The 15,068-nt window shown below is 31.1% G+C and overlaps 1 protein-coding gene across 1 annotated transcript in view; it reads right to left on the bottom strand.

The window, feature by feature from the left end:
* Positions 1–15,068, bottom strand: part of LOC130800631 (probable ribosome biogenesis protein RLP24) — a 66,341-nt gene that overhangs the window by 40,607 nt on the left and 10,666 nt on the right. The window lies entirely within an intron of this gene.

Genomic DNA, 15,068 nt, shown 5'->3' with positions numbered 1-15,068 from the left:
TAATGATAATACACTCCCTTAATGCTGAGAATTAACAACAACAAAATTGGTTCAATGACCTAAAACGGTTGAAAAAGAATCCAAAGTACAGCTGAAGCTGCTGCTCGTTCAAGGCACCACTGTGCTCGTTCGAGCAGCTTGTGAATTAGGCTACAGATCTGCTGCAAGGTACACGCTCATTCGAGCAGTAATGAAGCTCGTTCGAGCACAATCCATTCTCAGCTACTAGAAGCTTCTGTTTCAATGCCTCATTCAAGTCAAGTCTTATTCAGGTGTCGCCTCGTTCGAGCACTTGGCATAGGACGTGATACTTGACCTCTTCAACTCCTTATTAAAACTCATTTAACAACTTCATAACTCCATATGTTTAATGACTCTATCAATATGTCATTAGTTCATGTATTGAATCACACTTAAACACTACATTCAATCACACACATTAAGTCACCAAGTTAATACACCCATTAACTTACACATAGGATTCCATCTCATTACTCACACATGAATGTACACCATGTGCACTCAAGTCACCATTATTCTCAACACTTTAGGAACCATTCAAAATTTCACGTAATAGGCTCAGAAACATGTGATTGTTATATCTAGAATAAAATAGTCATGGAAAAGAATCAAAGCAATATTTGATCTAACTGTAAAACTAAACACTATCAAATAAGGTCAGTCCACAGTCTCCATGGGTAGTTACCAGCGGTGCTTAGTGGGGAGAAATCTTAGGATGGGTGACCTCCTGGGATGTTTTTCTGGGTGCGCATTGAGTGAGGGCAAAGTGCAGTGAAAAGATTTATGTTGGTTTGTGGGGCCAGTCTACAGTCTCCATGGGTGGTCACCAGCAGTCTGGTGAGCTAGGGTGTTACAAATGGCATCAGAACAACTCTGCGACTGTAGCTAATCATATGTTTAGTGCACCTAATGGAGGAAAAGATCTTGAAACTAAGGTCCAATGAAAAAGTTGTATTCCTAAGTGGGGGTGAGTATGATACCCCAAATTGAGTGCCACCGTAGCTAATCATATGTTCAGTGCACCTAGTGGAGGAAAAGACCTTCAAACAAAGGTCCAATGAAAAAGTTATATTCCTAAGTAGGGGTGAGTGTGATACCCCAGATTGAGTTTTAAAAAGGATTGATAAACTACTCATATCAACAAAGTGCATCTTCTTTTATTGCCAGCCCATTTACTAAGAATTCTACAGTTGCGTGCTTGGTGGGGGAGCAATCTTAGGATGCCTCCTGGAAAGTTTTTCTGGGTGCGCACAAGTGAGGTCAAAGTGCGGTGAAAAGACTTGTGTTGGTTTGTGGGGCCAGTCCACAACCTCCATGGGTAGTCACAAGCGCTTCAGTGGGCCGGAGTGTTACACTTAGTACTTGTAATGAACTAAAGAAGGTAAGAAGAGAAATTATTGACTTATAAACTCGTCATGAATATGTTCTTTACAAAAATATAACAATGAAAGAGGTATAAGAAGCTCTCAGGAAAATAGAGTGAGTCAAGTCAGTCAGCCGAATAATATTCATTTTGAGATGTGGGGTTTTTTAGGCGAAAGAGTATTTTGTGGACAAACCTTTTAAATATTATTTTGAAGATTTCTAGAATTTCACACTTCTTTCCTTATATAAATACAAAGATGATGCTCAATTATACGGGAATTATAGGGGGTAAAATTTTTTTACCACACTATGAAATTGTGGAAGAGAGTAATAAAGAGTAGACTAAGGCAAGAAACAATTTTTAATTGAGAATTAATTTGGGTTCATGCTACAAAGATCCACTACCGAGGTTGTTTGCGTCTCCAGAAGGTTGACATAGATGTATAAAGAAAGAAGGATTTGCATATATATGTTGTCCATTAATCTAAAAAAAGGCTTATAGTAGCATACTACAAAACATTATATCTAATAAGTGCAATTATTTGCACTTATTCATATCATTTTATACTCCTTAATGATGATTATTGTTAGTAATTTCGTGCTTATTTTAAAGATTTATGCTACTCTACCCATTTTGGTTATTCATGTTGATTTTGAGCGGTTTTGATCGTTTTTAAGCATAATTCTTATGGTTTTAATGTTGAAGGAGTTTACTAAGGAGATTATTTCTCGTTTGAAGATGTTTTACAATGAAGATGGGTAAAAGAGTTGAAAAGTTTTTAAAATACAAAAGTTTTGAGGTGAAATTTGATACATGCTCACTCTTTTAGTCATAACTTTTGATAGAAAGATTGAATTAATCCAAGGTTTATGGCATTGGAAATTAGACTTCAAGAGCTCTCCAACAGTATATTATATGTCCAATTCTGACAACCGAGCAACAAATGACAAGTGTTTAAAGTTCGCCATCCAGAAGCAAAGCGACGACTCGTCGCTTCTTCACTGAACTCTTATATCCCAGGTAGAAACAAAGCGACGACTCGTCGCCGCTGATGTCACAAGTCGTGGCATGTCCGTCAGAGCCAATTTTGCGACGGTTTATTTTTAGAACCACTATATAAAGTGGCGGTTACCTTTTCAAAGGGAGAGTTTTTATCAGTTTTTAGAGTAGTTTTTAATTAATTTATGCAGAGATTTATTTTTCCTTTAAGTTTATGTTGAAAAACTTCATTGTTACATTAATTCCTCTTACAATTTACGTTGTCATTCTTCGTAATTAGTAAGTTTTCTTTGTTAATTTGCTTTATCATTTATCCCTTGCTTTGAAATCATTCATCGCTTTATGTTTAATATTTCTATTAAGTCATCATTTATTATGAATTATATATTTACCATCATGTTTAGTGAGTAATCTTCTTCTTTAGGGTTAGGGTATAATCCCTAATTCGAATCATGGGATGACTTTATTGATTGATTGTGTGAAATTTGGGTCTGTAATTAAATCTACGTTTAATGAATCTCGGTTTAAACATCTTTATTAACCTTTTCAATAAACCGGAAGTTTGAGATTAGGACTAATTTAGGATTGAGATATATTTAAGTTAAATTCCTACTAGTTTAGCTTATAAAACGAAAGTTTGAGGATTAATACTAGTTTGGCCTTAAATCGATATTAATCAATAGAGCGGAAGCTTGAGATTAATTAGATCAAATTTAATTATGCTAATGACTCAATCTCATACAATTAGGACAGTGATCGATTCCTATGTTAAAATTAGGTGACGCCCGACACCCTAGAGCTTGTCATATCATATTCATCTTCATATTAATCATTGTTTTAACTTTAGTTTTTGCATCGTAGTATTAGTTTCTCAACCACATTATTTCTTGATCCGTGTCTTGTAGTCATAAAACAAACAAATTGATTAACTCGCCTCCTTGTGTTTGACCCGCGACTACACGTCAACCGTGCGCTTGCGGTTATTAAAATTTGCACCCTATCAATGTCCAATAGCCTTAAGGATAAGAAAATACCATTGAGGTATATTAAGGCAATAGAAGAAATGGAATCATGACTAGCATTCAGTTGTCTAGGGAGGTAACTAAGCATTTACTAGTAAAACTGAGTTTGCATCAGGTATTGACCCTAAGTCCTTTCTAATATGTTATATATAATACTTAATGAGCTGTCCAAATTAATTCATAAAAGTGTTCGTTGGTGACTAATATAAGCTGATGATATTGTTCTTGTAGCGGAAACCGTCGAGAAAGGGCTTAATGAGTCACTGAGCATGTGATGTTTTGTAACGGCCCGGTTTAAGTGACCCGGAAATATCATGTGAGAACATGAATCCGGCTCACAAACGGACGCAAGAAAACTCATCTTTACTCGGATCGTCAACGTTCCAACGGTAAAGGAATATGGTCAACAAAGTAAACAGCGCCAAACAAAACAAAACAAACAAATTAGCGGAAGTCTTTACATACAACTCGAGAGCCCACCGGCCTCTAGACTAACTAAAATTGTACGAGATAAAAAGAAAACATCATAAACTTTGGTTACATAAACTGAGTTATTTACACTCATTACAAAGTAAGTCTAGACTTGATAGTTACGGGTTCTAAGCTGAATTCTCACTCCAACCCCCTCATGCAGTTAACCTGCTGCACGTCGTATGATAACACGTAGCAGGATCCAAAGAACAACCAATACACGTCAGAGACTTCATACATATACTAAACAGGTTGCATACAAGCATTGTGTTTACCCTAGCATGCAAAGGCTCTATTATGTAATCTTTATTCATTATTTCCAACCTTGTAACGTTGCCCGTCCTGTTCGGGTCGTACAAGTCATATTCCAAATTTGTTTTGGTGGAATACACTTGGGAGAGCAAATCCCAAGGCAACCACCTACCTAAGACGTTGCCCGTCCTGTTCGGGTCGCCAAAGGCTAAGTATGCATACCCCCATGGTGACCATAAAGATCCCTGAATGCCATGGGAAAAATAGTTGATAGTTTTCCAATTTATTTGTTAACCCTTTTGGGTAACATATCCATAAATTCTCAATTTCCACATAATTATTTCATATTATTTGAGGTGTCTAATCCTTATGTGATTACAATGCCTTGATTAGGAATAAAACAACATTACTTGCACAACCATATAAACAGTATGGTCTAAGCGTGTACCTTTGAACGTTGCAAACACACGTTGTTCAAGCACAATTAAAATTTCGCCCTCTTATGAAACGAGATCCTAAATAACACAGAACGATCACGTATTAGACCGTGTTTACACATTTAATCCACTCAATACCATTAAGATATCACTAAGACTTGATAATTTCAAATGTTTTCATCAAACTCCTAATAGTTCCAAATTTTACATTCTGACCAGAAACTTTTATGGCCATTTCGGACAGTTTAGAAAATTCAAATTAAAAATCCGACTTCACCGCTGCGTCCGGAACGCATCAATTATCTTGGGTACCAAATTTCATAATTTCTAGCATCCGATTACTATTTTTAATTATTTTAAGCGTTTTAACGAGTTTTAAAACGCATCGGTTAAATAAAACAACAACGAAACACACCCAATACTCGGATCGGGGCGCTACTACCGAGGCAGCAGTTGCTGTCCGAAATTCCTTCTACTTAAATTATTTTTATTTTATATATTTTTTTTTCTATTTAAATTATTTAATCCTTTTTAAATCTCCATACCAAAATACACCTAACCAAAAACCAAATTACATTTTACTAAAATAAAACAAATAAAACCAAATCTCCTATCACACAATCCACTTGATATTTCCACACATGTAACAATACATAAAATCCCCATCAACAATCTAAACCATCATCAAAAACATTAAACTAGCAACTTAAGATATACTCATCCACAAGATCCTTCAAGAGCAATTAAAGTTTCATAACCCATAATAATTAAATTATGTACTTGATTCTCTTATCAAATTAAAATTTTGTAAAAAATCATATATCATCACTTTTTTTTTTGAAACAAAACATATATATAAGGACATTCCTTTAAACAAATCAAATTTTGTTAAAGGATTTATAAACTCATGGATACTTACATTACTTAATTGATACACTTAAAATTTCTTTTAACAAACTAAAATCTTGCTAGAGAAATATAAATTGTAAAATAAATCCATTTTAACCTTTGAATAGACTTTATTCTTATAACAAATTTAAGCTTTGTTAAAGAATGCAAATCAAGGAAAATTTTATATAATAGAAATAGGATTTAATCCTTTTAACAAACCAATTTTATCAAATGATTATTAAAGAAAACTTATATAAAATACTCAATCCTCCTAATAAGTCATAGGATATCATCATAAAAAGAAAGAAGATTATGTAATCCCATACTAAAATTTCTTATAAATAAAAATAGTAATTAACAACTTCACTTACCCTTTGATTAGAAGATTGGATTGAGCAAAGAAAATATTTTTTTTTTCTTTTCTTGAGCCGAAACCAAGAACAACAACAAGGGGAATATTTTTTTCTGAATTTTTTTCTCACTAAGAAGATTAAAATGTGATTAGGAATGTGAGGAATTTAAATTGAAGCTTAAGGATTAATAGGCAATTTAATGGATGGCTTTAAGTGTCATAATTCACACTTATGAGAGGAGTTACAAAACTCCTCCCCTTACACTTCACAACCGGCTGCCTCTTCCCCTTCCCCTATTTAATTTTTTTTTTATTAATTAATTAATTAAACAATTATTATACTATTGTTAAAACAGCAAGAAACGTTAACATCGTACGCGATAAAACTTGTTACCGTTAAAATTAACCTACTTTATTACTTATAATTAACTATGTAAAATAATATAATTTAATATCACTTATTTATTTTATTTTTGTTATATTTTATTTTATTATATTTTATTTACTTTTAAACCCGATAAATTACGGGGTGTTACATGTTTGGGTGCTCTTTTTTTTGCAACATGTGTTTTGATAAGGCTTATTTTGAAGACCAAACGACTTATTAAGGTAGGGCTCAAAGACTTGTCAAGCATGTGATGACATGGTCTTCTTCAGATTTTTCATTGGGCGTGTTTTGGTATTTTATTTTCACTATTAGTTTCTTTTGAATTTAAATATCTTGATAAAGGTGAATCTCCTATAATGACCATCTAGTTTAGGGTTTAGAAAACATGGATGGTTGATCTTTGAAGAGTCATTCTCGAAAGTTTTTAGGGTAGATGAAATAACATGTTCATCATCTTGTTTTATGCTCTGCATTGGATATTGAAGATTATTCCTGGGCCTATTGAACGTAGTTACAACATCGATAGTTATCCTTGTAAATCGATCATTGTGTTTATTCTCTCTTTACTGTTAACTATCATTAATTATCCACGTAAAACTGAACTCTAACAAAAACTTATCTTTTTAATAATCTTAAATTACTTACAAACATGTACTTGAATTAATTTGATCACTTTCAAAAGCTTAAACATTACTCTCAATGACCCCAAACACTCACCATCCATGGGTCAAAAAGTAAATTGGGTTTTACCGCTTTACCTCTTCATTGTTTCAAAGGTTCTTCTACAAGACAAAGATGACAAACTAGTCATTTTTACATTACCCTCCACATAAACACAAACACAACCAAATTTGTTTTGATTTTTTCTTGGGTTGTGGGGGAAAAAATGCATGTAAGTTTTATTCAAATGTCAAATCACAAATTATTTTTCATAATTGTCTCATGTAAATAATAATTTAGTGAGAAATAACAAGTGGTGCATTCTCCTCCTCAAGATTTCAAAGCAAGGACCATCTTTGCTAATGCTTCTTACATTATACCAATAACATATTCCACGTACCAAATTGCTATGTCTTTTTCCATTCATTTTCTTGCTTCCCACGATATGTGTCCCTCTTTTTTTTATTTTTATTTTTTTATTTCTTTTAACTTACTTTTATACAAGTATTTATTTGTTTTCTTCATCTTTTAAAATTTTAACTCTTGCCTAGCGAAATCAATTAATTTTGTTAGTTCTCCCTATTATTTTCTTGGTTGAGCACATGTTCCAATATTTTTAGAATTTTAGATTATTTTTAGATATTTTTCTTATTTTATATATTTCATCTCTTGAGAAAAAGTTGAAGTAAGTATCGCTTTTTCTAGAAGAGGTCTTGGGTTATTATTTTATTTGTAATAAATAATTTATTTTTACCTTTTAATAATATATCAGATTTCATATTGTCGAAATTTCAAGAAAAGTGATGAGTTTCAAGTAAAGTAGTGACACCAGTCAATGTTCTTCATCGAGAATCCAATGGCATCAGCAAATTCAGTTGCCCATGGCAACTTCCCATTAGAGCAAGCAACGGGGCGCAATATGGTAGGGAATAACTAATAGAAGTAATAGATAGTTTTAAACAAGTCCATTTTAGAGTTTTTTGTTTTTTTTTTTATCAGCAAGTGTTGTGAGGAATCGTCTTACGATGAAATTATTCATATAAGAGTAGTATAACAAGTCCAATTTTGATTTTTACAATACATATATGATTATTAAATTGATCAATTTAAAATTATAATTGATACTTTTAAAAAGTGATAACTGATTATTTATAATTTATTATTTGAAGATCTTAATTGAACCTTCTTAAATTATTATTAATCTCTTTAGAGTTATAATAGACCCATTTAAGATTGTAAGTTATAATTGATAATTGATTGTGATGACTTATGATTTAATACTATAGCATTAATTTAATCACTTTAAGATTGTAATTGATCATTTAACTAACCACTATAAGATTAAGAATTAATCAAATTTAAGACTAGAACTGATCACTTTAAAAAGTTATAATTGATTGGTTAAACACTTTAAGTTAAAATTAATCACTTTAAGATCATAATTCAACACTTTTTAGGTCAAAATTAACGATTTTAAAAGGTCATAATTAATTCATTTAAAGTTATATACTGTAAGTTAAAATTAAATATTTTTTAGGTTAAAATTGATCACTTTTAGCCTTTTAGATCAATACTGACAATAAAAATTGCTTTTTTCTTTTTAGTCCAAAAAGATAATGTCAGTAATCCAAGGGGAATAACCATAAACTCAAATCTCATTACATATATAGATAAAAGAATAGAAGTTAAATATGTTTAATTAATTTACTCGATCATAAAAAATATTCCTCACTTAAAAAATTTATTCCTAATAATATTGTTGAATCAATCTCATTATATTAATTGTATCATAAATAAATTTTATTGATATGTATAGCACCTAAAGTCTATAAAGGAATTTGGAAAACATTTGGTACCACCGACCATCATAATTTTGGTCACTATAAATTGATAATATTGTGAATCAATAATGTATTGTAAATTAAAATGAAAAGGTTTAAATCATATAAGAAGCTCCTTAATAATCAATTTGTTATGACTAGATCGTTAAAATCGTCAGTCAAATTGCTATATTAGTTACTATTTTATTCTTATTGCTATAAAATAGGTAAATTTAATACGTACTAGTGTTTTTTATTACAACTTAAAAATTAATTTTTTTTATTATATTGGGACAAAATTAGTTTTTAAGTCATAGTTATGAAATATTAATTAAATTACAAAAAATAATATTTTCTCTTTTTTTTTGTTCTTCTCGTTTACTTTTTAAACAGTTTTCAAAGTAAATTTTGATCGTTGATATCTCTAAATACGCATTATAAAAAATTATAAAAATTGTATAAAAAAAAAGGTATACATCAAAATGCATCTAACAATATCTCACATGAATAAATTTTATATATACTATATATGTATCAAAAACCTCAATCACATTTCTCTCTCTTTAAAATGAAATATTCGAAGATAAACATTAGAAAAAGGAGAGAGTAAATTATAATTTGAAAGTATTTAAGCAAAATGAAAAATATATTTTGTAACACCCGAATTTCCTCCTGTCCTTTACGGTTTTGGTTTCCTGAATTTCCGACCCCTTAACGAAACCAAAACCGTAAAGGACAGGAGGAAATTCGGGTGTTACATATCCAATTCTCACCCAAGTTAAATTCAATTAGATTTTTAAATCCTATAAAACGTAATACTCTCTATCCTATAATTTTAGCTACCATTTTCATTTTGAATTGTCACAATATTTTAGCTACATTTTGGACTCACCTTCTACCCAATGTTATTCCTGACAATTTATGGGTCCTAGGCGAAAAATAAAAAAGGACCCTTATATAAGTAATGTTTTGATTATTTTTTTTCCAACTATGTAGTTCAGTAGTTATGCGTTTAACTGAGAAACCTAATATTATAAGTTCGATCCATGCTAGAAGCTACTTATGCAAATACTAACAATTAAGAACATTATTCTTAAAAAAGCAGTAAAATACAAATAGAGATATAATTTTGTGACGGATTGAGTAGTTACTCTAGCCACAACCTTTTATAGGAAGAAAAGTTAACGTTAGATGGCCCAAAATGTTAGGAATTCAACCATTTGCAACAAAAACTTTATCAATTAGCCACATATATCCCCACTTCTGGGTTCGGACTCAATTGAAGTTTTGTTGCAATTATGCTACTACACGTGCCATCGCATGAACCTTGTTAGGTTTGATGCTACAAGTCTACCACCAACTGGCAATAAATTACTTTTGCCGTTATCTGTCGGTTAATCTTAAACGTGCGAGTTTAATCCATTCGTATATAATGTTTTATTAATTTTTTGTTCAAATTCGTTCCTTTTTTGAGTTGGCGGACCGAGTTTGATGAGCAGCCCGCAAATAATCAGCTCTTTTAACAACTATTTTAAAAAACATTGGTATTGTCATTTTTGGTTCATTGTAGAACATAACTTGTTTAATATCATCCTTTTTGTCTTCAATCTTGAGAAATGTCATAAAATTGTTGAAATTGCGACCAGTATCTTGCGACCAACTAGTACTTTTGGGTCCTTAACGTACGACCAGATAAGGGATTAGAGATTAGACAAAGGTGGACTGGTCGCCAATTGGGACAACACTGAGACCGGATCAAAAATGAACACAAATTGCAGCTATTGTGCGACAGCGGAAGCAAAGATCGAAAACAATAATGAAACAATAAAGATTCAAACAAACAATAAAGAAAATCACACCAAGAAATTAACGTGGTTCACTATCAACGTGATAGCTACATCCACCGGCACCGAGAATAAACTTTTCACTATAAACCGAGAGATTACAAGATGAACACGAGAAACCACAACAATGGCTCTCCAAGCTTTTTCTCTCTTAGTTTTCCTCACTTTGTGTTTTGCATTGCATCTCGTTCTAATTCTAATTACATGGGGCCTTTATATATTATACCTCATAATAAAAAGAAATTAGGGTTAAGAAAATACAAAAAACCGTCAAAGACTAAGAGTAACCGGCCAAAAACGTGCCAAGAAACCGTCATTACGCGACCCGTGTAACACTACGCGAGCCGCAGAGTGAGATCAGAAGCAACTCCGCGCCCCGCGGATCAAAGCAGAGACAGCTCCGCGCCCCACGGAGTTCTACGCGACCCGCGGAGGTCTTCTTCGTCCCATATGATGACTTGTTCGAGTCACTATATTTCAACAGCAGCTACTCTCAACTATTAATTAGGGACCGTTAATTTTCTTTTCGACCAATGGGATTGGTCTCACTCATATTTTTATTCCCGTTTTACTAAGCTTTAGAAATTTAATTACATTTTTTTTATTGACTATAATATGACTAATTTAATATAATATGAGTAATAATATTCTAATACGACTAATACTACAATAATACGAATAATAATATGCAAATACGACTAATATTTATACTCATGACTAAATCTACACTAATTTGATTAGTACTATATGCTAATACGACTAATATTATGCTAATTATATATTAATACGACTAATACAATATCATAAGACTAATATTATGCTAATATTATACGAATACGATTAATATTAAACTAATAATATACTTATATGACTAATATTATACTAATACGCACAAGTTGATAGCTTGGGTTGAGTTTTGAAAAGGATTGTTAGACTATCCTTATTAACAAGTTGCATCTTATTTTCAAGGAAGTATATTTTCTAAAAACTCCGCAGTTAAGCGTGCTTGATCAAAACCAATCTTAAAATGGGTGACCTCCCGAAAAATTTTCCTATTTACGCACGAGTACGACCAAAAAGACTGAAAAGTTATGTTGGTATGTGGGGCCACTTTACAGCTCTTACGTGTAATCACCAACGATTTGATTGGGTCGGGGTTTTCTATACTAGTTACCTAATATAAAGTATAAACCATATTATATATGTTTATATAGTTCACAAGAAAAATGAATGGATGATATGTAGCATAGTTAGTTATTAGAGTGTTGTGTGCACCCTTTATTGCATGAGGTTTTACATCCAAATCCTAACACTTACATTTAGGATTGTTTGTATGTTTTGAATATCATAAAATTCTTTATTGAATATTGATCATACTTCATTTAGAGCATTATCTGATACTTTTGTTTGCCATTATCGATGTGCTTAAATGAGCTGTCATTAATTAATTGAATGTATTTTTGACTATAACAAACCACCAAAATTGCTTTAGAATTTCTAAGTTTAGGACCATTAATAATAAGTATTATTTAGCTGAGTGGCTTGAATTTATATCTTAGAGATGGAGTAAAAATTAACAAAAGTCTTTAATATAGTGTTTGGGAATAAGTATTTCATTTTAAATTATTAATTTCAATTATAAAATCATAAATAATGAATTTGAGAATGACTAATGACAAGGTTTGGGTAGTCATTTTCAAATTCTCAACTTTAACTACTTTTAAAACAATGGTGGAATTTGATCCGAATCCAAATTTGAAAATTTTTTATTTGTCAAATAAAAAATTTGAGTCAATTTCAAGTTTTCAAATGATTCATTGTTCCAAACATGGCATAAAATTGAATGTACAATTTTTAAAATTATGATATTTTTCTAACAATTTCGAATCATTAAACACTTAACATATACTATGTAATTGAATATGAAGGCTCCTAATTTTAAAGATCATGTACAGTTGAATATATTGAACATTTTCAAAATCTTCCATTTTTAAATCCAATTTGACTTTTTTAGAGGAAGAATATAGAGAAATTCAAAGTCAATACAAGAAATTTTAGGGTTTTGATAAAAACATAATATTTGTGGAATCAAATCAAAACATAATAAAAAATATTAATTATAAATTTATGGAAAATTTTATTCTTTTACCTTTATAAGGATCAGATTATAGATACTCAAATTCAAAATTTCCTAGTTTTATGATCTATGTTATTTATTTAATCACTTTCTTTTAATCACGAGACCTATTCTAATTAGAATTTTCTTTATTATAATCTTTAAATTATATGAGAAAAATATGATCTCTAAGATTAAAATCTTTTCATACAAACATTAGGTGGTCGGCCAACACACCCACACCCAAGGCCCTATTGAGCTTCATGTGTTATATATGTTGCCTCTACTTTATAAATTAAAAATCCTAAATATTGTTCAATTTGATATCCATAAGTTGTATGTGTCCTAAAAGATTATTATTAAACTATTGATTATGTCAAAATCTAATATCTAACTAAACTGCCCATCGATAGTGGTTTTATATATATATATATATATATATATATATATATATATATATATATATATATATATATATATATATATATATATATATATATATATATATATAGTAATTTAGGTGTAATCAATTTAAAGCTAAATTTGGAGTTTAATGATCCTGCATAAGTATAAAATATTCTGAGACTTTAATTATATTTTTAAATTTTTGGTTGAATTGGTTATTTGATATGATACCAGAAGTCAACATAACGAAAGATCATAGGTTTAAATTTTATGCAACCTTTATTTTAAGTGGAATATTTAACACAAGAAATGAAAAAGACTTATATTGCATTCATATTTCTACTCAATGGACTTACATGTAAAAAGATGTAATAGAGTATTATAAATCATATCCTAAACATCAATTATCATGTAAAGCTTTTAGTTAAGTTAATTTATTGACTATTCAGCTTTTTTAAGGATGTACTTTCCATGATATCACATGTTATGGTAGTTTGGTTTGATCCGCTCCTCAATCCACAACTTTTAGTTAAGTTTAAAATTTTCACCTTTCATAAAAATCACACTTCATTACATAGAAGGCATACTCACCGTTCACTAACTCTATTTCTCTTTATGTAATAGACTCTACCTACATCTAATACTAATTTAGGCCTTTTATCTAAGCCACAAAGCCTGTAGATTAACCCTAGCACAAACACAATACGCATCCCTAACGAAATCAACAATCAAAGAAATATATTAATAGACCCCTAACTGATCTACTCGAATGGGCCATCACACTGCTCGAACGAGCAAACTTGGGCTGCAACTACTAATGGTTGGTGTTCCACTTGCTGGTAATGGCACTCCTAATGCACCCGCTCTTCTTGGTTCATCCAATTATCCATACCTCATACTCTTAAGCCTCAATGCATACTTATCGTTACCCTCTAATGTGCATGCCATTACGTGAGCTAAGATCATCAAAATCATACTATATATTTGGTGATTTGGAACTTGGCATAACAAAAAATTTTCACATATTTGAATAATGGTGTGCTCTCATAGATTTAGAGAGAATTTTTCTTTGTGAAATTTAGGCCTAACATTTCACCAAACACTGCTTATTGGTTGTTAGATCAACCTTAATAAAATACATAATATTGTTCGGATGACATTAATTACAAGTTATACATGCGGTGAAAGAGTAATAATAATAATAATAATAATAATAAAGGTAAACCAAATATTAATGTTTGAATGTTCAAATGCAATCATGTCGTTGTTGTTGAAGCAGGTTGAAGGTGGATGAATATGTTTGAAGATCTTCAAAATGCCAAGATCAAAATCTTGCAAAATGAACAAGAGTTACTAATTGGAGTAGAACTCGAGAAAGCCTCTTTGATACTCAAATCAAATATGAAGTGTTGTGAGATCATATAAAAAATATGAATGTAAAAAAAATTAGTGAGACAATTAAATGGTCTCTAAAGGAAAACGAATGAGACGAACAAGGTATATGCTTTTGCCTTTTAGAAAAACATAAAAATTTAGTGCAATCAACCTAATATGCATGACCATGAATGAAACTTCATTGAACAATGTTAAACTTTTGTACTATAGTGTACTTTTCACTAAAAGAAATTGGCCAAATAATGGACCCAATACTAATTGCATTCTGACGATGTATCCATATGTATCCTAAAGTGTAGGGGAGCCCTAGGTGGATAGGTATATGTTTGGATGTAGACTTGCACTTTATTGTCAACTTAATATTTTAATTACTGGCTCAAATTTGTTATTGCAATTGTAACTTGTAAGTCTTTGGAGTTTTATGCTCTGATGAGGCTTTGAAAGCCACCAAAAGAAGATCTAGAAGGCTATGGTTTGAAGATGAACTTATAAGTTTGATGCATGTTAACGTTTGTTTGTTGTTTGATGCTACTGTGCTTGTGCAATCGGTTGGTGCAATTAGCTACCATCGATCCCCATAGCCATACGACAATTCAAAGCTCCATGGAAGCAAGTATAAGCAATACATG

This window comes from Amaranthus tricolor, chromosome 1 (genome assembly GCF_026212465.1).
Source record: "Amaranthus tricolor cultivar Red isolate AtriRed21 chromosome 1, ASM2621246v1, whole genome shotgun sequence".
Lineage (NCBI taxonomy): Eukaryota > Viridiplantae > Streptophyta > Magnoliopsida > Caryophyllales > Amaranthaceae > Amaranthus > Amaranthus tricolor.
Note: the sequence above shows the minus strand (reverse complement) of the source record. Positions and strands in the feature narration are given on the sequence as shown.